Source organism: Lissotriton helveticus, chromosome 10 (assembly GCF_964261635.1).
Source record: "Lissotriton helveticus chromosome 10, aLisHel1.1, whole genome shotgun sequence".
NCBI lineage: Eukaryota > Metazoa > Chordata > Amphibia > Caudata > Salamandridae > Lissotriton > Lissotriton helveticus.
This window is the reverse complement of record NC_136071.1, coordinates 235,630,593-235,655,190: the sequence shown is the minus strand read 5'-3', so window position 1 is coordinate 235,655,190 and position 24,598 is coordinate 235,630,593. Positions and strand designations below refer to the sequence as shown.

General features: G+C 45.4%; 1 protein-coding gene across 3 annotated transcripts in view; it reads left to right on the top strand.

The window, feature by feature from the left end:
- The window catches only part of RAI1 (retinoic acid induced 1), a 576,051-nt gene that overhangs the window by 354,022 nt on the left and 197,431 nt on the right, over positions 1-24,598 (top strand). For all 3 annotated transcript variants that reach the window (XM_078665206.1, XM_078665208.1, XM_078665207.1), the window contains one exon: positions 17,868-17,955. The gene's annotated coding sequence lies outside the window, so the exon portion shown is untranslated. The remainder of the gene's footprint in view (positions 1-17,867; positions 17,956-24,598) is intronic.

Below are 24,598 nucleotides of genomic sequence, written 5' to 3'. Positions count from 1 at the left end.
TGTGGCATAGGCCTTTGGAAAAGCAGTTTGTTACTCATTGGGTCTGGTCCATGTTATGTAAAACCCCTAATAAATATGTATTGAAACAATTCTTGCACCAGTGTGGCTGTAAAACACATTTTGCTGATAGCATAAACTACAGGAAGTATTGTAAAAGATTACAAAAATAAGATTTAAATTCACATTTTACTTTGGGGAGCAAATACACAGTGAGAGTCCAAGTAGAGTTGCAGTGGGGTGTTGCAGGGGTAAAGTAATTGGTCAGAACAGGGCCCTGCATTAGTAGGGCAAATACCGAAATAGGTAGCTTTATGTGAAGATGGAAGCTGCACAAGCAACTCACCTGCATTTGGCCGGCGTCACACTTAATTTTTTTCTCTTGTCTGTCGAAATGCCTACAAAGACTTTATTGGGGGTGATCTGCTTTTCAAACCTATATCATCCCTCCTCCATAAAAGTGTTAATGGCAAAAGCTAGAACTACATTTAAATATTTCAGTTCCTAAAGTTTGCTGCATTGTGAAGAACATGCATTGCTGGCCATAATTATGTACAATACCAGTTCAGCGCACCGTCATATGCTAAGCATATATATGTCACATGACTGATGTTCACCACTAATCTTGTTCAGCAAGCCTTCCAGTGCTGTTTGATGCAGTTGGCATGTACATATAGGTCTTTGCGACATGTAAAAAAAAAAAAGCTGGAAACATTTATAAAGGTAGATATGTTTATTGATTATGAACCATAGAGCCTGATGAACTTAACAACAGTCCCCATCTGGTCCATGCAGGCATAGCCTGCAAGGCCTTCGCCCCATTGGAGCTCTGACAGTTTGACCACCGGAGATTATTTCAAAAAGGGTATGACCAAACATTTTCTGGCACAATTTCCAAAAAATGGGTAAAAATCCATTGGTTGTGCATGTAGTTTAAATAATCGTACTATGAAGTTTGCCAGCAATGCCTATTATTTTTCAAGGTATATGCTTTAATTTTCCTTCCATTTTCCAAATCTTGCCGACTTTTAAATTGATTTTTGGTCATGAATGACAATGTACTCCGAAGGCAATGGGCAGGAACTCAAAACAGAGAGATCATTCAATCTTAGGCGTTAGCTAGTAGAGTTGTGCCTTACATTAAAGTAGAGTTATGCCTTATGTTAAGCACATCTTGGAAAATACCTAGATTGCACTGTTTTTGTACGCTCAGACCTTAGCAGTAATTACAGATTCTGATATTAAGGCTTTAGAACTCATTATATTGAAGCCTTAGATAATTAAATGCTCCCTCCTGTTTAATTAAATAACTGACGAAGGTGCGAGAAAGCAATCATTATGCCAAAACATCAGAGAAAAGTGACCACAACTCATAAATTAGGATTCAGATATCCTATTGAAATATTTTGTAAATTCATTTATTTTGCCTTTTTCTTAAAAGTGCCAATTTTATTCCTACATTTCAACTTTCATCTTTAGAGAAATGTCGTTTGATCTCAAAAACAGGTTTGATATTTTCAGTAAACGCGCTCATTTTGTCCACAGATACAATTCTTACTTTTATTGTAAATAAATAAGTGCCGGACATTATTGCCTACACCTGGCCATGTACCCTTTTTCCCCCTCGTATGCCAGCCATTTTCATTTATGTGCTCTGGTAGCCCATCATTCAGTACCTCACTGGCCCTCATCATGACTGGTCCAGTACATGGGCCAGATTTTCTGCATACCCGGAGTTCGATACCAGAGGTACCTCAACTCGCGGGATGGAAAAGATTTGACCCATTACAGGTTGTACCCAGAGGGTCAACGAGGAAACGGGGAATCACTGGGGAATCGATCCCTGTAAAAGTGTGGACCACACCGCTCAAGGCATTCATGGGGTCACATAAAACAAATGTTTATACCTGGGATCTGTGCTTCTCTGTTATAACATCTATTTTTTGCCCAAACCCATGTAACAATTTATGTTAACTGCAGAACCTCATTCAAATTCTTGTTATTAGAACAATTCTGGTTGTCGTGTTTTTCTTGAGTGTTCTCTAGTGTTCTTGCTAATAACGTCTCTGGACCAGTGAGAATGTGAATTATATTTTGTGTGCAATGCATGAACCCTTTTCACTGTCCTCTTTAACTCCTTCCATGCTCGTGACGGAACCATTCCGTAATGAGTCACGGTTGGGCTGTGCTGATGACGGAATGATTCAGTCACGACCACGCCCGGGATTCGAATGTCCAGCACAGGGCTGGAATTCCTGCCGCATGCAATCGGTTAGGTCTCCGTGTCCTTTTGCTGTGTACTGTTCACTGCTGCCCTTCAAAGCTAGAGCCACAATATAAATAGTCCGATTTTAAAAATGGTATATAAATTTGGTAGGTGAATATATGCTTATTTAGTTGGGTAGGAAAAACAATTTTGGAGTTCCTCGTGTCTACATTTTTGGATCCTCGTTGCACACCATGCACCAGAACTCTCACATTGATGTGGGGTCGGCGACTGTGCAGGGCAATATAAATATCACGTAATGCCCCTGGGTAGGATATGATGTCAGGGTGTTCATGCGTCCTGACCCACTGGCATAATGCCCAGTCACTGCTGCAAGGTGAAGTGAAGTGTAAAGCAATTCCCTGGGCAAGACTGCCCTTCCTTGGGCCTAGACGCCTCAAGGTTTGTTCCCAAGAGGCAAACTGGCTCAAGGGCAAGTAGGGAGGTGCCCTGCCATGCCGGTGTCCTTGATTGGCTGGATGGCCCGCACAGAGCCAGCCATATGCCAGTCACAGACACAGTGCAGTCTACAACAGAAATAAAACGCAGAATACCACGCAGGGATGCTCACGCACAGATACACAATGCAAGGGACACATTGAAAAGAAACACCACGGAGAACTACACCACATACAAAGTCAAAACACATAGGAAGAGTAGAGAGGTCAGAGACTCAACACACAACGATGCAGCTTAGAGACAATATACAGAGATGAAAGGCGACGCAGCTCAAAGAGATGCAATGCAGGAAGATGCATCACACAGAGGGACCACACAAGAGAGACGAAAAGCGCAAAGACAGAGAGAACTGTGCTCAGCTAGAAGCAGCGATGCTATCATTCACTCTCTGGATAATAACAGGCTTCTCACTGCGTCTCATATCCGGTTTTATTTCTACCAGAAGATAATAAAAAATGCAGGCACTAAATCTGCAGAAAATAGAACTGGCTGGCAGCAGATACATGTGAGGAGGAATGAGAGGAGGAAATAAGAGTCCCAAATCTATCCTAAGGCAGAAGAGAGAAAGAGATAGAGAGAGAGAGAGGAGTCGACCCTCTTTGTAAGGAAACAGTCACCCAGATGACCATTAGTGCCTGGAGTGGAGGCGTGAGGCGCTGTGGATAAGTGTGCGCAGCAAGAGGCACTGGGAAAGAAGGATAATGTAGTGGTGTGAGTGGTTACTGTGTGCAGCAAAACGTGCTGGTAGAACCAGGATAGGTGGGGGCATAGGTGCCTCTTAATACAAAAGAAGCACTGGCAGAACCATACATGCAAAATTGACAACTTTGTTCCATGTTTGTCAGATCCCTGCCAGGTTTTCAGGATAACCATTAGCTATGTAACTGATTCCCATTTAGATTCATTGCAGGTAGATGTATCTCAAATACATTTACCACATAGAGAGGGCGTCTAAGGCATCAGTACATTGAGCCAAGGTGCTGTTGCAAAAGACAATTGGCAGAGAAATATGTCACACTGTGGCGCATTTACTGAAGGGAGGGTTGACATGAGGCGGCCTACCATCGTCATAATCGATGAGCGGTAGAAGGTGCGATAGGCCGCAGAATGAGCGACGGCATGCTGGAAGGTTGGATTGACGAGTGCGGCGTATCATCTGTTTAAGATGCGTCGAGTTTCGCTTCAGCAGCTACGGAAAGCAAAAGGAGCAGGAATATCGGGGTGTACTTGAACAAGTCACGGAAAGCAAGAAATGTGACAGGGCAGGCGGCATGGCTCCTACCACCGGGGACAGAGCGTGAATGCCAGGGCTTTACTTAATCCTCAGGGTTGGTGGAATCTAAGCGCATAATCAAACCGGCTGTGGAGCTAATCGCGGCTGATAGATGTGTGCTACTGATTTCTAACCCTGACCGAGCCAGGTCTAAGGAGGTTAAATACATGCCAGGTGTGCAAAACCTGTCTCACTGGAGAAATGTCAAAATAAATATCATACATCTAGGCCTAAAACAATCCGTTATGGAGCAGGGCGTGTAAGGATGCTAGACATAAGAATAGTAACAACGCCAAAAATATCTTATCTACATATAGTGCTTGCTGTCACTGTTAAGGAGACTAGAGAGAGGAAAGGGGGGGCAGCAAGTCGAGAAGAATGAGGAAACAGCCTTGTGAATAGAGTAAGCTTCCTTACGTCCCTGATGTTTCATTGGACAGAGTGATAGTACATTAAGCTTGCCATCGCTGGAGGAATTGCATACATTGCGGTTGTTGCTTGACTCTGGCTCCACTAGGGGCTTCATTTCGCGCATCTATAAAGCTCTGAAGGCTGACCGCTCGGTCAACGTAATGAAGATCAGGAACATATGTTTAGCAGACCAGCCACTGCCTCTCACTGAGGGGACTGGCGGCAAGCATTTGCACAGGTCGGTGAGGTTGCCAGCAATGCCCGCTTCAAGGTCACGCAGTTCCATTATCTATAAAACAACTCACCGGCGGTGAGGGCTAAAAAATGTGTGCACTGGTGTGTGATACGAGTAATGTATCACTGAGCTCCAACCACGCTCTACTTTCTGCGGTCCCACCGCCAGTGGGCCACTTACCACCAAGCTACAACCTATACAACAAGCATTGGCATAGCCAATAGGTCTCGCCTTTGGGATCTTATAAGTGTTTAGTCATGCAACAGTTGATGTTGTTGCACCTAGGATATTTTGCTGCATAACTACATACTTATAAGGTCCCAAAACGAGACCTATTGGCTATGCTAATGCTTGTTTAACTTTTCTCGCTATTGCCCTGGGTTTAAACTCTGAAAATGTAAAACACATGTCTGAGCCACGAGTGCTGGTGGCTGCCATCTGCACCCACCGGTACAAATAAAGCACTGGAAAAGGCTGCGGACACACCCACTGCGTTCATCGCAAGCGGGCATACTTGCTTGAAAGAGGTAATCACTCGACGGTGCTCATAAAAAGTACTGCAAAGTGGATACTTCATTTTTTTAAACGCGCTAACAAGAAGAATCGTCTTGTGATTTTTTTCTCCTTACCACTCGTAGCCCCGTACATAATCAAATATCTGCTCATTCCCTGGTGCTCGTGGGACAAGTTCGACCTCGAATCTCCAACCGTTGACCTGTCATTCGCTCCTTAGCAGCAGCTCCTGAGGTGAGAGGCTGTTAAATTTCAAGGGAGACACGTCGACGCTAGCCACAAAAGCTGCTGGTGGGTTGAAAGAAAATGCAAAATAGAAACAAGGAGATAATAAAGGCATGTTTTTCCAAAGGTGAATGGGCGTCCTAGAGCCAGAGTGTACATTTGTAGGCACTTCTGTTTAAAACCGCACTAGTTGTACGGCGCCAGCTCATCCTGTGCGCAAATTTCAAGCCTGTACAAATGTATGTTTAAATCAAAAGTCACTCCTTTGAATGGGTAAAAACTGATGTCGAAGTAGTACAGTGGGTGTACACCAAGGGCCATATAAAGGTGAGCCGAGCGTCAGTTTTGTTTTTGCGTGTGAGGTGTCTTAAAGTTGAAACTTGAATATGAACTTACTTTAGGCATAACACTTCGAGATAGGAGAGAGGCAATCCTTGGCCCCGTTTTCCGACTTTTTTGGTTTAAAGTCCTTGCATTAACTGGGGAAACTCCGAGCTACTATGGTACAGCTTTATACACCTTGCATTAAACAAGCGCGGCCGCGAAAGTGAAAGCGACCGGAAACATGATCCAGAACAGATGGCACCATAAGCGCCCCCGCTCCCTCCCGCAAGCTGGAGGCCGTGGGACACGCACAAATTTCTGGAGTGATTCCAAGAGGCCTTCTCCTAGAGCCTAGAGCAGCACATGCGCTGCTCTAGGCTCGACCTAAAAAGGAGCGCACAGATCATTAATCTTTCACAAGCAAGGTGCTTTGTAGTAGTCCATTTGACATTCCCATTCAAAGAAAGTCCGTATGGAGTCTTTATGTATTTTCAAGTCTTTGTTTATTTTGTTGATCTATTATTTAATCGAAAACATCACAAAAATCAATCCAGCCAACGCGTTTCGTCCAATGTGGACATCATCAGGGCTCTTTGCTTCACGAAGATTACAAGCTCTGTCCTACCAATTGGGCTCTGACCATTAAACCCAGTGTTAAGGTGCTCATCTGTAGCCTTCCACGTTCCCTTCTAACGCGTTTTTGTCTCAGGCCGATTCGATAATTCCCGGGCGTTAAGTTTGAAGTAGGTCTTGGTCATCAAGGCCTGGGTTGCAGGAAGGTAGCCAGTCATCTTCTCCCTTAATGGAACATCCAGACGAGACTTTCAGATGAAGTTGCTAGTAATCAACGTCCTGGTAGGTTATAACATCTGTGTCGGCCTTCATATGCCGAGGGACTCCATCTATAGGTTTACGATCCTTGGCAAGAGGATGAAACCTTGGGGGACGTCACAGAAGGAGGAAAGGGATCGGTAGAAACTGTTCTGGACCAATTTGGCTCTGTTTTTCTTGCAGGACTGCCACTAGTCACTGCAGGACAATATAGGCAACACATATTGGGGACGTTAGGAGTTCTGGTATAGTTAGGCAGTGCCCCGGAGCTCCAGTAGGTAAGGGGTCACCATTGTCTTAAATCTCTAGCGCATCATTCGCTACCTTGATGGCCGTCGTCTTTGTACTGAATTGGGAGTCTGAATCCAGACTTGTAGACTTGGGGGGGAAATTCCTGTGACAAGACACGTTTTCTCTTCGTTTCTATAGGGTTGGGGACTTTCTTTAAGAAGATGGTGTCATAAACCATTCTTTTTGCCCTTTGTAACCATCGTAAGAGTCTTCAGGCAGTCCCTAAGCCGAGCCTGCGACCAACGCCCGCCATCAAAGTCCTCAAACCCACGGAAGGATTGTTAATATGTGTGTTCTGCGGACTGGTTTTGTCGTGTTTACTTTTTATTATGTCTTTTTCTGACGTTGGAGAACGAGCCGAAAAGCGTGACAGTTTCCAAACACAAACCTCATGCCCGCGTCCCAATTCGAGAGGCAGTGGGGTACACGTCAAAAAAGATGTCAGAGGTTGCCCCCGACAACAGTGGTGTCTGGACAGGGTCCCTAAGACAAGTGGCGATCAGAATTGAAACAGACCTGGAGATAGCTGCGCTCTCCCTTCTTGGATCACCTTGGCAACAAGGCTTCTGCTTTGTGTGTGCTCTCTCTCTGTAGGTTAGTTTATCTGCGGCAGAAATCTGCGTGTAACCTGCTGATCATCAATTTGAATCCCAGTGGGCCAGCACGGGCTTTCATCCTCCCGAGGTCAATAAAACCTGAACTCTGAGTAGGTTAATAACAACAACATATTATGAATGCATTTTTATTGTACTCGGTGATGTTTGAAGCTCTTGTATTAAAAAATAATATTACTTTGCAGTTAGCTTAATGGAGTCCAGTTCATCAAGATTCCAGGGATAAAGGAAATGACATCATTTGATCCTGATGACGTTACATGATTAAACCTTTGGCCTATGCTTAAGCTTTCAGCTCTCTTCTATTTGCTGCCGTACAGTAGGGAAAAGCAAAGGGCTGAAACTACAGAACGTAAACAGTGGTTTCGGAGCCCTCTACTTTTCTCCCGGACTGGGAACAGCAACCAACCTTGACAGATTATTGCTCGACTGGCCCAGGGAGCGGGGTGGGGGTGGGAGGGGGGTGTTGGCAAGAAGCTCTGCCACTGCGTTTGTTACAAGGAGCCGCTATTGCAGCATTGCTTGCAAACCGGCCCCCACCTCTCCAGCCAACTGGGGAAATGCCTGGTGCCCGCTATGGCCAGTCCGGACCTGCATGCGTTGCTTATTCTTGACAGTGCATTGGTGTCTTTGACTGATTGTTTCAAATTATTTAACAGATACGGAGTGGGCTCTGCCTCCGCTAAGAGGAGTACTTCCTTATCACCACATGCTATTAGTTGTTTGCTGAAAAATTTCTCCTCCTTTGGAGTGCTTGCATTCCAATGCCCTGGAGACTATTTTCTGTCCTACAAATACACTGAATCCTGAAATCTTTAGCTCACAGATTGATTGTGGAGGCCAGCCTTGGGCATGTGTGAGCTGGGCATAGCCCCGGGATGCAGTTCGGTTTTAGGCCTGCCCACGGCACCGAATCTGCGCTAGTGGTTGTCCTGGATGATCTTCGTACGCGTGTCGACTCAGGTCATGCAGCCTTTTTAGTGCTGCTTGATATGTCGGCCTCGTTCGACACGGTCAGCCACGCCATTCTCATCAGCAGATTGGAGGAAGCCGGGGTGACTGGTCTGGCTAGAGACTGGCTGGTCTCCTATCTTCAGGATCGACATCAAGTAGTGGCTCTACCGCCTTTTAGATCTGGCACAAAAAAAGTGGGGCAAGGGGTACCTCAGGGGTCGGCCATCAGTCCCATTTTATTTAATCTCTACCTCCGCCCCTTAGTTAAGCTGATTAAATCTTTCGGTATCTCGGTTAACGATGACACGCAGCTTATCTTTTCCTTGGAAGGTAGAGAGGCTGTGTCCCAGGAGACCTTACATCGCTGCATGACAGCCACTGCGAACTGGCTGCGCATTAACTCTCTTCAGTTTAATGGCTCAAAAACTGAGGTGTTGCACTGCTCCATGGATCGCATTCCTCGGCCTTTGCCGGCGGATTTCTGGCCCACCGCTTTCCAGGGTACAGTTGCGGCAGCAGACTCCGTTCGTAATTTGGGCGTTATGTTCGGACCAAATTTGCAGCTGAACGTTTTTGTAAACAAAACTGTCGCTACATGTATGATGCTGCTCCGCATTCTACGTAAGATTCTCCCTATGCTTCCGGCTAAAGCTAGACCAGAAGTAGTGCGTAGTATTATTCTCAGTAGGCTCGACTACTGCAACGCACTGCTTCTGGGTGCCCCTGGTATTTTGATCGGAAAATTGCAGCGCATCCAGAATATGGCTGCTAAACTGGCCCTTTCTCGACTGCGTTTGGCTTCTTCATCCCTTGCGCTTAAGGACCTCCACTGGTTACCTGTCCACCAGCGCATTTGTTTTAAAGCGTTGTGTTTAGTGTTTAGGGCCCTCCATGATCAGGGGCCTGTCCCGCTACAAGAGCTTTTTTCCTGGTACTCGACCTCCAGACCCCTACGATCTTCATCGGCATATCTGGTCACAGTCCCTAAGATCCGGAGGATACGGATGGGAGGCCGTTCCTTTGGATACACTGCGGCCAAACTCTGGAATTCTCTGCCAGTGACTAAGGAGCACGGGGGAATTCTTCTCATTTAAGAAAGGCTTGAAGTTCCATATATTCCCCAGGGCAGTGTAGTGCTGTGTTTTGCGTTGGTCTGGATAAGTCAAAGCGCCAGGATACCCTTCGGGTGACAGTTCACGCTATACAAATACGCAATACATACATACATGCAGCAGGGTGCTGCCTGACAAGGTCATGCGAACAGTAGCTCGTCCATCCCACTTGGTCTCCATCGGGTCCTGTTAATGACTTTGTAATCAGCCCTTAATGTACCTCAGTGTAATTGTTAGCACCCCCATCAACCCCCTGCCATCCTCCCATCTTTCTCACACCTCCTGGCTCTTTAAATATTTGAATTTAGACTTAAAATACAAGCCAGGCCTACTGGCTTTGCCAATGTTTTGTTGTTCTTTTGCTGCCTTCATAGCCAATAGGAACAGAGGTAGCAAGCAGACCTGCCTATTAAAAAACACTTAAATAAAATCCCTTGTGTGAAAGGGGTGAGGCCTTGGTGGTGGTGGACTTCATGCCAAGAATTGCCTGATTGCTGAGAGGCACTTCTGTAACCTTCTCTGACCAACCGCCATGCTCTTTAAAAACAAAATGCTCGCTGAGAAATTGCCGCTGATGTCCTGGGGTGTTTCATATTGTTTAATGGACATCGGCTGCTGAGAGCCCTCCAAATATGAGCTAGAAACCTACTCAGTGCAGAGGTTCCCAACTTGCGATCCCTGCCACCATGTGATATCGGCTCATCAGTGGGCGACCGTGTGAAGTGACTGCATATTGTGTGACACATGGTGTCGCCATGTGAGTAGGCAGGTTTGAGAAAGCACAGTGTTTGGGGATAGCTCACTGAACTGAACAAAGTGATAATCACACAGTCACATTTTGAATCCTGGCAAGTCAGACTCAGCTGTCCATCCTCCCAACGGTCTGTAAATTGAGTAGCAGAAATTTGGGAATAATAGTAACATCTATTACTTACACCTCTTAGTATGATGTGATATATTCTAATTAAGTTATTACTGTTACAGGGGTTACACCTGTTAACTCAAGATATCTTAAGTGACGTTGCTGGGTTGTATTCCAAGGTGAGTTCAACGTTGTCTGGCTCTCTGACCTCCAGGCAGGGTTATATCTATAAAAAAAAAAAGGCCCCATTAGGCATTATTGCTTTTAAGAAGCTGGCTTGTGCACAAGGAAGCAGGCAGTGTGCATTATTGCAGATTAAGGCAGCAGGTGTCTGAGATGTACTTTGTTACTTGGCTCACTGTATATAAACCTCCTCGGACAGAAGGTACAGACTATGACAAAATCTTGAGTCAGTAACGCCACACTGTCACCTTAAAATAGGCTGCCTTTTTTAGAACTCTTCTTCTCCTCCTCAAAAATCTGAAGACCTGGCTTTTCAATTAACTAACCCACCATAGGCAGGGCTAGGCACACACACTTGCTCAGCGCTAGGATACCTTTACGGGTGATAATGCGCTTTACAAACACAACATAACAAATAATGACAAAGTCAGTCACTCTGGCTTTGGGAAGAGTGTTTTTAATTAATTTTTTTGCAAGCTTACAATATGCACACAGAAATTGGCAAGTTAACTCAGTGGCCCGGCAGCCCCAGCACTCACGACAACTGGCATTGAAGGACACTCCTTTTCAGACTGCTGCGCAAATATATTTTGGCAGAATGGCTTATCTTACTGTGAAAAAGACAGCCAGTAGATAAAGTGGGCTGACCTATGCCACATGCTGTGTGCAGTTGTAGGTGGAAGCAAACTGTGAGTGACCGTTCCAAAGACCAGTAGACGTAGAGGAGAGATAGAAAGCCCTTGAATGTATAGGTGTATGTATTATATTATGAATTTTTAAAACACGAGCCGGGTGAGACACAATGATGTCTCAAGGATAAACGTAATAAAGAGTCCTCTTGTTTTTATGCCATTACTTTCACTGAAAATAGAGGCAAAGCTAATTTGTTATAGATATTTTCTCTGAATACTATATTGCACAGTGTTTCAGATAAATGTACTTGCTTGTGAGGCTGACTACTATCCAGTTTCATGACTGCTGCTAGCCCTGACCCCACAGAGCATCATTGTGGGAGCCAAGGGTCAAACCTGGGCACTCAAAGCAGAGTCCTCCAGGCATTTGTCTGCCACCTTATGTGTGTTCTGTGGCATAACAACTCCTTCAAATGATCACAAGGCCTTAACAAGTAGTGGCAATGCCAAAGGTCTGGCTTTAAGTTTAAGAGAATGTTGTACGATAATTTGGACCATCACAAGTAGATGACATGGGAATAGATATGTATTTATGTGGAAGCAAAGAACTATAGAATAATATTGGTGTAGGTTAAAAGGCCAGGTGACAGTTGCACTGTGTAGTCAGACCAAAAATCCTTATAGATTAAAGACTGCTCTCCTACTATCTGTGCTGTTTACAGAGAAAACACCATAAATGATCTAGTTACCTAAGATACTAAAATAGCAGTATAATGTCATGTGACATTATAATGACATCCCATCTCGGACACTTCATTCCGAGGGAAAAGGCCTACTGGTGGTACCTCGTATTAAACTATCTAGACTAGGAGGAAAATATTTTACTTACATGGCTCCCTTGCTATGGAATCAACTACTTTTGGATCTTCGTCTCAGTGCCAACTATATGACATTCAGAAAAAAGCTCAAGACTCACCTTTTCTAACTTTATTTACCCTCCTTATGTTGTACCGTTTTTGTCCTCAGCGCGTAGATACCCCATTTGTGGTGATTCAGGCGCTTTATAAATGCATTAAAAAAATAAATGTGTGTGCCCTTGAAAGTTCAAGCTCAGGCAGCTGAATAAATAAAATGATTACAGCTGTGTGGAGGACAAGCACACTTTTGTGGAAGCACACAACTTCTGCCCAATAAAAAACATGTACTCCTGGCTCCCAACGTGTGGGCGGAACCAAAGCTCCTTTCCTAGTGATCATCACAATTGTCTGATGACAGCTGCGCTGTAAAGCCAGACCATGAAAAGGTGCCCACGGGTGGATTGGATGGTCTTCTCGGCGCGCCGTGAGAACCGCAAATTCATTTTTATGATTCGCTGCTTGTGTCTTGGCGGCTTTCTGCTACGGTTAGGGCATGCATGCTGCAGCCTCGCATTCAGATGAAATGCCTATGGGCTGTGGCTATAAAACAGCAGCAGCCCTAAGCTCTTTATCTCTCCTAGCCAGAATAACTCCTTAACCACCCCTGTGGAAGATTGTGTTCCCCAAATTCAACCACCGCCTGCCATTTCTGAAAAACAAAAGACTAAAACGACATTATGGCGAGGGTCATCAGGGAGGTTGGCTATGGGATGATTGGCAGTAATAATAAAGGGGAAATGTGTGTTGAGAGCCCACGCGAAAAACCCTCTTTAATATTTAACCTGCAGGAAAATGTGTCCTTGGGTTTCAAAAGCAGAGAAATAATTCATCATCTAACATCAAGCGCAGGTTTTTGACGGCGAGGATGCTCGGCGTCCTGTAAAATAGGTTAGCCCCCGCCACTGTGTTTCCTGTGGGCTTCTCGGCTGAAATCGCTTTCTATACTCCTCCCACACTCGCGCCTCCCGGTTCTCTCTTCATTAGATGGAACATGAGTGGTTATTGCTTGGCTTGCAGTGGATAATCTGCTAATGCTGCAGACCCTGCCTGCATTTTTATTCTGCGGTCAGGACAGTCAACCCAGTAGGAGCTGTAGGTTTTGGAAGAGCTTCCTTGATCACCAACCCATGCGGTAGGAGCAGCCAGGCGTCCTGGGACCTCTGGTTGCCATTCCATGGGGTAGGCCCAGCCAGGCCGCCTCATGAGAACACTGGGGTGAGGAAAAACCTCCTTGGTCACTATCCTTTCGAGTAGTCATAGCAAGGACTATTTGCAGAATCTGGATTTTTAACAACTTTTGGTCAGCATCCATAGTGCTAGGCCAAGTCAGGCTTCCTCGGGGGGAGGTAGGCTGGGAAAAGATACTTAGGTCAGCATCCCTTGGGGAAGGATCGGTCAATCCTCCTCACTAGTGCTGCTGGTTCAAATGAAACCCTTTGGTCATGATTATTGCTGTTCAAACACCACTACAACTTTCAGTGTGAAACCTCAGTTTGAGAAATAGCACCTGATAATACTCTATACATAGGCCATGCATGAAATATTTGCTACCAATCTCTGTTTTATTGCAAAAATGAAAATGGTACTGAAAAGACTACACACCATGATTAAAGCAGCATACCGTGGTCTCATGGCGTTGGTCTCAGGGTACCATCTTTAATATAACAGTTTGAAGTCTGGTGTTGCAGCCGTGGTGCCCGGGCACCTGGTTTATGAGATGGGAGAGTGACGTCTGATCCAGTACAAGGCTTAAAATAAGTGGGTGAGGTCAGTTACGGAAGCCGTGGCACAGGATGTAGCCAGGTCCTGGAGCGTGGTAACTGGAGTGCCCACAGGATAACGGTAACATGGTACGTGGTCTGGCAGGAGAGGCATCAGGCCTGAACAAACATGATGGTTGGTGGGGTGGCATGGTGGAGCGTGCGACCACAGGACCTTGATTGGTGTGCCAGAGCTCCAGCCAGGGCCGTCGCTAGGCATGGGCAGTGTGGGCAGCTGCCCAGGGCCTCGCACTCAGCCCACCAGCATGGGGCCCCGCACCGATCGCGTGTCCTGTTGTTTCCCTGTCAATTCAACTGAAAGAAAAGTGTCTCCTTGCAATTAGGATCTATGGGAGGGGCCCTCCCTGGGCCTCTCAGGAATGGTGTCTGCAGGCCTAGGGGAGGAAGATGCTTCCCCTTGTCCCAATTGCAAGGAGACCCATTCAGGGACACTGCGGGACGCCCACTGTCCATCATTTTAGCACCTCCACAGTTTTAACTTTTAGCCCACAAGCAATTCTCACACCTATCCTGCTGAAGGTGTGAGAATTGCTTGGGGGCTAAAAGTTAAAACTGTGGGGGCGCCAAAATGCTGGACAAGGGGCGTCCCGCAGTGACCCTGAATGGTCTCCTTGCAAGGGGTCACTTATCTAAATTAGAGGGACCTCCCACATTCCCTTTTGGTACAGCCCCCCGCAAATCCTAGAACCGACCCTCCAGCTAGGCCTGAAGTAACAGCTGCGGTCAGGCGAGTCAATTCCACACAAAACCAGTGATGCCAGCACGGTGACTGGCCCAGCCTGGGCCGTCGCTATCATTAGTGCAACATGGACCCACACACTGGGGCTTGAGGTATGAAGAGCCCATTGCACTCCAGGTACTTCCGCTTCCGGTCATGTGCTAAAACCTTGGTTAATGGCCCTGCTGTGCAGATGTCAGAGGAGAAGCCTCTGCCAGAGAAGCGAGTGTGTGCGCCACACACCTATATTGCACCTCCCTAGCCCGATTACTGCGTCGCATACCAAAGGCGGGTACTGCTCGGTATTTCAGAGACTATTCTCACAAAGAGCTTCGTCATGAAAACAGCTTCGACAGCTCTGGGCGCGGTGTTCAAGAAGCGGCTCTTTGTAACGCTAGAAAGAGTTTTGTGTTCAAACAAACGTGCCACGAAGGGAGAGTGGAGGAAACCGGGGGAAGGGGGGCTGTGACAGGCGGCGGGGGCGCAGCTGGCGCTGTCCGGTGTCACTCACGCGCGCGCCGGAGCCTCGCGCTTCATTACGGAGCTGTCTGCTCCTCTCAGGGAGAGCGCGCGCCGGGGCTGGCGGCACGAGACTCCGCCGGACCTGGCGTGCGCGCGCCGGACTACGAGGCGAGGGCGGAAATGCTTCTCTGCAAAATGGTACCTTCGTCAGGTGCCCCAATCGCTGACGTTGCACAGCCACGGTGACCGGGTATAGGATCTGTGACTGCTGCTAGCAGTAACTCAGTAGTGCAGCTGGTGCAGTGCCACCCAAGTCTAGGTGAGTTAGGAGTCCACTGCGCGCCAATTATGCAGTTTGTTATAATGACCCAGTGTAAAATAGTCTGCCGGTCTTTTAGCTTTGTCAATGCTTGTTTTGTCGTCGATTTTGTAAAACGGTATTGTTGGGCCCAAATAGTAAAAAAAAAAAAAAACAATGGCTAAAAGCACAAAAAAAAGTGTTTTCGGTCTTACACAGCCTCAGTAGTACTTGCTATGGAATGTAACTGTTTTGTGGGCAGATGTGCTGCTGCTTGTGAAAGAGCAGAGTGCAGCTACCGCTTGCTCACCCATCACACCACCAAGTGCTTCGTCCCATTACATGATAACCGCACCTCAGGGAACACTTCTCACGTAGGCTCAAAGCAAAGGCAGGAAACTTCCATCTATATTCCACACGGCGAATGAAGTGTGCTATCCATATGGATTAGCTCTTCGGCAACTCACATAGTAAGTGCTATACTAGTGCTATAATACAGTACAGTGGGAGGCATTTCCATTGCATGCACTATTGCAAAACGCACTACTGCCATGCTAGTAGATGCTCTCGCGTGAAGACTCTTGCACATTTTAAAGCTTTTCTTTCCTTTTAGACCACAGCTCCAAAATATAGTCCATTGAGGGGGCTGAATAAGGGAATTTTCAAAGTGACGATGACCCGTACTGTATAGTCTACATCGCAGATAATATATAAGGGCTGCATTGAATCTCACAATCCACTAAGAAAACATGAGCTCTGGACATAGGAAATTTGGTCTCAAAGAATAGACTGAACTGTGAAAGGAGCAGTGGGAGAAGGTTCAGAGGCATGATAATTATCCAATGAAAAGGATTAAGGTAATAATTAAGATGCATAATGTAGTGTCGTGCAACAATCAGTGTGTGAAAAAGAGGTTACGCACGTGTACCATGGTGTTAAAAAAGATACATAGAAAAGAAGAGGCATTGGGGGGGATGCTTGACAAGTACAATGCCAATGACTGTTACCAAACTGTGTGGTGGGGAGTGTACCTTGCTGTCTGATTCACAGGTGCCTGACCCTCACTGTGTATTAACCTTTTCAGCGCGACCGCGATTCCCCCTCCGGTGCTGGGCCCTAATAAAAACGGGCGTGGTCATGACGGAACGGTTCCGTCATGAGCACAGCTCAACCGTAGCTCATGACGGAACCGTTCCGTCATGAGCATCGAAGGGGTTAATGGTGGTACCAGGTACTTTCAATGTGAATATTATACAAGGTACATTGCAGGTTCTGCCCGATTTTCCCAGGTAGTCTGGTTCTAGGGACATCTGTGTCAAGTGGTGCAGTTTAAAGCACATTAGCCTAGTAATAATAAAAAATGGATAGGATTTTTGAAGGGGTCTTTGGAGGAGTGAGAAAGACTATCTACCAAAGGAATTTTGGGCTAACTTAGTAGCACATTTTAAGACTCTTCATGAGCTCACCCAGTGTAAGCTGCACACTGGTTATTATGCGCTACCCAGCAAATCAGCAGCTTCAGTTCCCATAGTTTAATGCATTATTTGTTAAGAGACTACCCCATCTTAGTCCTAGAAAAGAGGCCATCTTGGACAAGAAGCCAGCCGATCCTGGCTATTTGGGCTATGCTTCCGCCATATTGCCAGAGAGGTAAGCGAATGTCTGTAGGCCCACTACACTTACAGTGTTGTGAAAGAGAGGTACTCCAAATTGAGTGCATTGTGAAAGAATTACTCCGCAAGTGTGGCATTTTCAGGAAGAAGGGCTCCACAGGTACAGCAGTGCAATAAATTGCGTTACGAGGACTGAATTGTGAGGGAGCGGCTTCCCTCAGGTGCAGGGGTGTGAAAGAGAAGTAGTGCCTTATATTGCAATGAAAGTGAAAGATGGCTTGCAACAACAGTGCAGATGAGAGCAGTATGCAAATGTGTCAGAGTGACTAAACCATGTTGTACTAGTGTTAATGTGAGGTGCCTCACTGCACTTATATTCGCTGTCTAGTGCCGCAACTGGAATAAGAGATGCCTATAATACTAAATAAGAGACACCTGAAGTACTGTAGTAGGGATGATGGTCTCAGAGTACTGCAGTGGGATTGATTTGCCCTTTGTAAGTACTGTAGTGTGGTAGCAGAATATCATTGTCAGACTATTGTGTAACATAAATATTGTGTCCTAAATATCCTCTACCAAAATATTACCCAGTTTAAAAAAATAGCACTGGAGGACATTTGAAACAATATATAAAAAATATTTTTGTCAGGTGCTATTTCTATATATGGTATTGTGACATCCATCCCTCAGACGCACCTCACCGCAAAGAAGCGATTTGCGCCTTACAGATAATCCACTATGAACAGTGAGCTACCAAATACTGCACTTAAGGAAACACTACATTATAAAAACATCCTGCTTCACTACACTTTTATACAGCACAGTAAAGTCCTTTATGTATGCCAAACCTTGAGGAATGTACCACAAAGAGTAATAAAATATTTTGTATGTTGCAGATGGGAGGATACCACGGCTGGCCAGATCTGAACCGAGCAGGAAAATCCTGGAAGCGAGCCACGCATCTTCCCTGAACCGCGCTATCAGGTGAGGTGATGAGCAGGTACTCTGTATCCACTTGTTAAGGGTGGGAGATGCTGAGACTCCGGGCACAGTGATAGCAGGAGGGTTGTCTGGGGCACCCACAGAAAAAGATGGGCAGATCATGCTGACACTTACAGAGTAGATGTCCACGACACTTCTGGTAAAGGAGTGCTGCACAAATACCGCAGTATGCATGATGGTGCGCACACACATCTTAATTAGGGAGAGGGTTCCTTGTATATGTGAGGTACTACTTGTGTATTGCAGTTGTAACAAAGCGCTCCGTATAATGCTGCAGTATCTATATACTGTGCTGTACGCAAACTGCTGCGTGATTTTTGGTTTGTTGTGCGTGCTTCAGTGGAAGCTTGGAGAGAGTGCTGTGCGAGCACTGCGTTGTGTGCAGCTTTACAATATTATGCCTAATGGAGTGTTGCAGAGTCTCCACAGTAGTCATGCAGTTGTGCTGTTCAAGCACTGTAGAGCAGTATGCTTATGGTGTTGTTGTACAAGAACCACAGCATTACAAGGTAGTGCATGCACTACAGTGTGATATAGACGGTGGCTTCAATAACTGGTGGAAACTTCTGTTAATGCACAGATGAACACTTATTCAACACATATTCATCAACACTACTCTGAGAACTTTAACATTTACTCTATAAGTAAGTAGTATTACAGTATAGAGCGTTGCGTCAAACTTTCTCAGTTTGAGGGATGTGATGTCGGGCACTGGCAGACTTGCAAACTCACATGGTGTCACACAATATCTTCTGCTTTCACACGGTTTCCAGGTGAGGAGCCGATATCGCCCGGTGGTAGGAAAAACGAGCTGGACACTACTGCAAGGGGGAATTTCCAGCTCATCTTTCGAGGTTTTGATCAACTGATATTGGTCAAGAGGTTTGGAAACACCCCAGGGCATCAACATGACCCTCCGAAATCTTTTCTGCTTGTTTTGAAGATGGGGTTCATGGGGTCATGAAGCGATATTGCCTTCTCACACTGTGATTTGTTGTTGTTGTTTGTTTTCGTCATCAGGGCTGCACTGGATTGTTACCTAGCGAGCGTGGTCCACTACTGGTTCGTCAACCACCCTGATCATACAGGGGTCCCTGGTTAGCCAAAGAATTGGAGAAAAAAGTGCTTGTTACAAATTAATACAAAGGGGAGACATCGCTAGCCCTTAAATGCCATAACCACACGTATAATAAATCACAATAATAGAGGAGAATAATCATGAAACAACTATAAAATGATGTATAGAAAATTGTACAATTTATTCCAGCAATTACACATACATAAAAAACTTTTAGGTGCCATAAAAACAGTTAAAAATGTACACAACCTGTCCTAGGATGCTTGTTTCCTGACCAGGGAGGACCTGGCTTGGCAGTTCGGGCTGGACTGTTCCCATGAGACACAGGGTCAAGACTGATTTGCATATGGCCGGGTCTAAACTGGGGTGGCATGGTGAGCAAAAGAATGACGGTTTTAACCCAGATCTCTTGACTGAGGATGAATGTTTTGATTTGTTCTGCATTCCGTCCATCAATTGTGTGTCTTTTGATTGCATAACATATGGCTTATTTCATGAGGCTGCCCATACGAACACATGCATCTCAGACAGGGATTAGGATGCAACCGGCAATGAATAGCAGGTGACGGAAATTATTCGTAGGAAAAAATGCTTTTCATTTTTTTGCCTTCTGAACACATGTCCCAGCTCACAAGGTTTTTCAAAAGCGGCAAATACAGTGCAAGAGGTGTGGCGCAACGGCCAGGGCAGCTGACTTCGGAGCACAGGGCTCACGGTTCGATCCCCAGCTCCGGCGGCAGCTCAGCTCAGCACCATGTAACTCTGGGCAATAGCTCACTTAATTTCCACGATGGCTTCCAGCGCCTTGAGACCCGTAGGGGTGAGTAGTTTGTGCTTTACAAATGCCAGACTTAAGATTATTATTTTTTTACAGTAAAAACTGCACAGCAGCTGGGACAAGGAGCTACACAAAAATGCATCAAAGCAATGGGCAGCAAACTAATGTTGTGAAGCTAAATGACCTGTGAAATTAAACAGACTGTGTATGGCTGCAGACTCCATAGAATTAGGCATGTGTAATTCTGAGAGATGTCCAGTGCCCTAAAGAAAGCATGTCATTTTAGTGCCAGGGCATATAATAGACTAGTGACTTGTGGGACTTTTTTATGAAGACTAGTGCTTGTTTTATGAAAATGTTGAGATGTCTTAGCTGGAAGAGGACTGGTGCAGCAAGTGGGACGGAGACTGACCACACCTCCTTGGCATGGGACACTGCTGCACCTAGAGGGGTAGGAAGCATGAAGGCATGCACTGGCATCCTTGAGCAAGCTTCTGAGAGCCCCATTGCAGTAGTTGCAATAACGCTTTAATTAAGAAGACTACACTCCCAAGCAACATTGTTCGTTTTCACATACCTATTCAATAAATGTGCAGGCACAAAAGAAGGTATGTGCCCAGACTCAGTCTACAGCGATTTACCAATCACTGTAACCCATGGGGTGTGTATAAATCCCTCGCGGCCGTATGCACTTGTTCCAGATCCTTGATGAGGACAGTCCTGGCCTACTTTTGATAAATTGATTTCAGATCTTGGTGTGTTGTCAAATTCCTAACCCATCTCTAACTTTTAGTAATCAGAAACAGTTGCTTGGTCATTGATCAACTTAATATTGAAAGAAATCATATCCTTGGTCATGTCTAAAGCTTGCCTTAAAACTCTGGGAGGCACAGAGGTCACCAGCCTCGAAGAGCTACCGCAGGAGACTGACGACACTGAAGTGCGCATATCACTAGATCTTTCAGCACCCTTCCGCACGGCTTACCACTCTGCTGCTGGCGAGGGTTTGTCGTATGTTTGTGGAAAAACATCAGAATGAATCACTTCCTTTTTGGCTGGAAGATCCCAATGTTTACCTGCGCAAGACGACAAAACAAGTCTTAACTTGTGGAGTACCCCAGGGCTCTGCTACCTCAATTCTCTTTTTTAGTAATAAATCTTTTTATTGAAGAATTGCAGCACATAGAAAAACAATATCATCAATCGCAGTCATCACATTGCCTCTAATTAATGTCAATCTTGGATCACAGCTAAAATGAATAGCCATTACCTACGCTGGGGACGCTCAGCTGATATTCAACAACTCTTCACTCACAGCGCTAGATTCCTGTATGAGTAGCAGCTACCTAAAAATAAACTCCTGTAGCCCTTATTGATAGAGACCCGGGACCCCTACCAATGTTGTATTGGATAGAAGTGATGGGACCAAGCCCACACTCATTACTCCATGTTAGGATTCTGGGACCAATCATTTATGAAGCGCTCACCCTAAAACCTCAAAGCTCGATGGTCGTAAAGCACTTTTTGTTTCTCATAAAACCCTTTAGGAAAGAGTTCAATCTCTCAAGCTTTCCATTCCACGTGCCAGCAGTAAATGATGTTGTACCATCTTGAGTTTATTGCTCTACTGCCTGTCTGGGTCTTCTTGGTGCAGAATGCTTCTTCGAAACTGTTAGGGCACACAGGCATCGGGCCATGTCTCTTCGGATATTCACTCTACACTGGTTATTAGTAGAGGTGAGAATTTGCTTCAAAGATTTATGTGCATGCCCACCACACTAGAAATATCCCAAATCCATGGTTGCCTTCAGAATTATTTTAAACTGTGAGCACCTCCAATGCCCCCGGCAATCTCCAGGTCCTTACATCTTACTGATTTCAAGATTCAGGAAAGCATGAGCACGGTGTTGCTCTTTCTCAGTGTTGGCAGCAATACTTTGGAATAATCTGTAATAAGATATCTGACTAAATGAATGTCACTTATTCTTTAGGAAGGTCTCAAGACTGCTTATTTTTGTGCTAAGTTGGTTGACCTTCTCTGTTCAATGGCACAGGCAAGTGGGCTTATTGGTATCTTACTTAATTGCATCCCCATGAACGTGGGGAATGTCCCCAGGGCACTGGTCGAAGGTCCTCTGAATGAGGCTCAAAATGTTTAAATAAAGACGCTTCACATCAAATTCAAATGCAGTTTCTGCTTGTATTGTTCATTCACAACACAAAGGTTTTCTGGAAAATATGGAGACTTCATTTCCGAAAAAGCATCAATGGTGCTTTTCAAATCAACAACTTTATATATCCCGCTGGGGGGGTCGCGTAACTAGCCCTGGGGACATTCCCCACGTTCATGGGGATGCAATTAAGTTTGATTACTGATCCACTCTGGTTCAGAGAGCGATACCCAGGGAGCACGGTACATCGGAGAACTTTTTTGAATAATTCAGCTGTGCACGTACGACTTTGATAGTACTTATTGGTATCTTGCCTTTTTTCAGTACTTGTAAGACTCTGGGGGGTATTGTTCAGCACTAGAAAAGACTTATTTTCCCAAACCCATTATACTTTTGTACACCAGCTGCTGATCTGTCTCAAAATTCCCACCCGTTCAACTTCGTACCCAGTGCTTCATTTGTCAGGGACCCTAGTTTTGCACGGAAACCCGCAGAAGGCGCCTCTTCACCTCACCCTTGCAGGTTCTCTTCCATCCCTGCATTCTCCCCTTTCCTCTGTTTTTCTGTCTTCCTCTTCCCACTTCTTCCCCCTTTTGTGTTTTTCTCTCTGTTTCTTTGGATCACGGTCTGTTCAGGACAAATAAGTGCCAGACCCCAACAATGAGTACCTAAGAGCCCCATCTGCATCTCTAGGCCAAATCGGTAGATCCGAATATGTGTCAGTAGGTTAGTGAGCCTTTCGGAGAGCACTGCGTGCAACCTCCAGACAACAGGGTTCAATCCTCTTACTTCGCTTTTCATCCTTTGTTTTATTGATTTATGGATTGCATTTACGTAGCATGAACTCCATGAATGTCTCTTGGTGCTACAAAGTCCGGTGACATGATTACCACTGGGTCGGTTAATGTCAATAATACCTTATTCCTTCCTACCATGTGGCCAAATTCCCTGTATGGCACATTTATTCAGTCCTGGTTTTTTTTGGTAACAGTGCCTGGCAAAGAGAAGAAGAGGCTATTGTGTGGTCCTCGGCTTTATTTTGTAAGTTGTCCAGGAATGTTGAGTGTGAGTGAAGTTTCCTATTCGCTCCCCTATACCCACAGCCCAATAAGCGCAAGTGCTCAGCTCTAGCCTTTCGAGTGCTTCAACCAATCGCCGTATCTGCACATTGCCAACATCGGCCATCATCGTCAGGCCTGCTTCAGATCTTCGATTTTCCCGAAAAGATCCGTAGGATTCACCCCCGTGAACATCTGGATTCACTGTAGACCATCATGAATGGTAACTCCGGACTTCTGCGCTTGCTCAGCGCTGTATTGCAAGGTTCACGTTGTACAATATATGTGAAATCCATTGCCTGTCAGTTTTCAAATTGTTTGCTTTGTTGTACATTGAAGACCTTCTCCGAAAACCTTGTACATGTCTGGTTTAGATTGCCTTTTTTTCTCAGCTACCAAACGGTGTTTTTTTTTGTTTCTATTAGCCCCCCTGCCCAAACCCCTCTGCTTCAGCAGAACACATTTTGTGCACCATGGATACAAATATAGCTGGATGTAACTATTTAGATAACCTGCAGGTGTTCAGAAAAAAACAGCTCTGCTGTTTTTGGCTCCAGCATTAAATGACCTGCATATAGATGCACAATTCTGCTAAGTGCTAACCAGTCCCCCTGGGGTCCCGGACATCCTCAGGGTTCACTCAGCATCCCCAGAGTTCACTCGGGAAGGGGGAACCTGCTCCTGCTGCCTCCCTCTTGGATAAAATGCTCCTCGCTGAAATTTGCAGAGCTTCCACTTGAATGTCATTTCGCACGTTCTACAAGCACCGTTGCCTGGATACGGATTCCAGAGCAGACACCTACAAAGACAAATCTGTTCTCAAAAATCTCTTTCATTAAATGCTCGTTCATCTGCATCTCATCTCTCATGGTCTGGGCACCGCTTGGCGCTCTTGTCAACAAACTGATGCTTACCCGTTAGCGTGGTTTTCCATCCTAGACCCCTACACAAAGTCAGAGTTAATGCTCCTCATCCTGAGAGGGAAGATTCCCTCCTTCCAGGTCCTTCAATGAAAGACACAGAGCTTGGATTTTTAGAGATTTGATATTATCGAGTGTTTCACGTCTGATGGCAATATCTGGCGTTCTCTACTTGATTGCTGGATACTTTTGACTTTGCAGCGGGGGCTGAATGGGTTGGTAGGACAACCTCTTACAAATGGGGCATAGATGTTCCAGAGCGTGAATCTCAAGGGATCTGGTAAACTGTATCCTTAAAGACTCAAATTTAATTTTTTTTGCTAACATAGGAAGGCAAAATAATCATTAAATCTTGTTCCATCTTATTTTGTCCTACGAAAACATGAAAAATAGCTGTAACAGACTCTCTAGATTGGGGATCACATGTAAAGATTCATATATTTATCCAAGTCTCCCACATTCCCCTTCTCAGAATAGTCCTAACACCTTCTTTTGTTCTATTCCATAATTGAAACCAGGGTGGCTGGCATGATAAATAGGAACCCATTGGCGCCAAAAAGTCTCTTTAAAAATGGTTCTGGGATCCTTTTCTTTGCTTTATGGGATGTTATGTGAGAGGG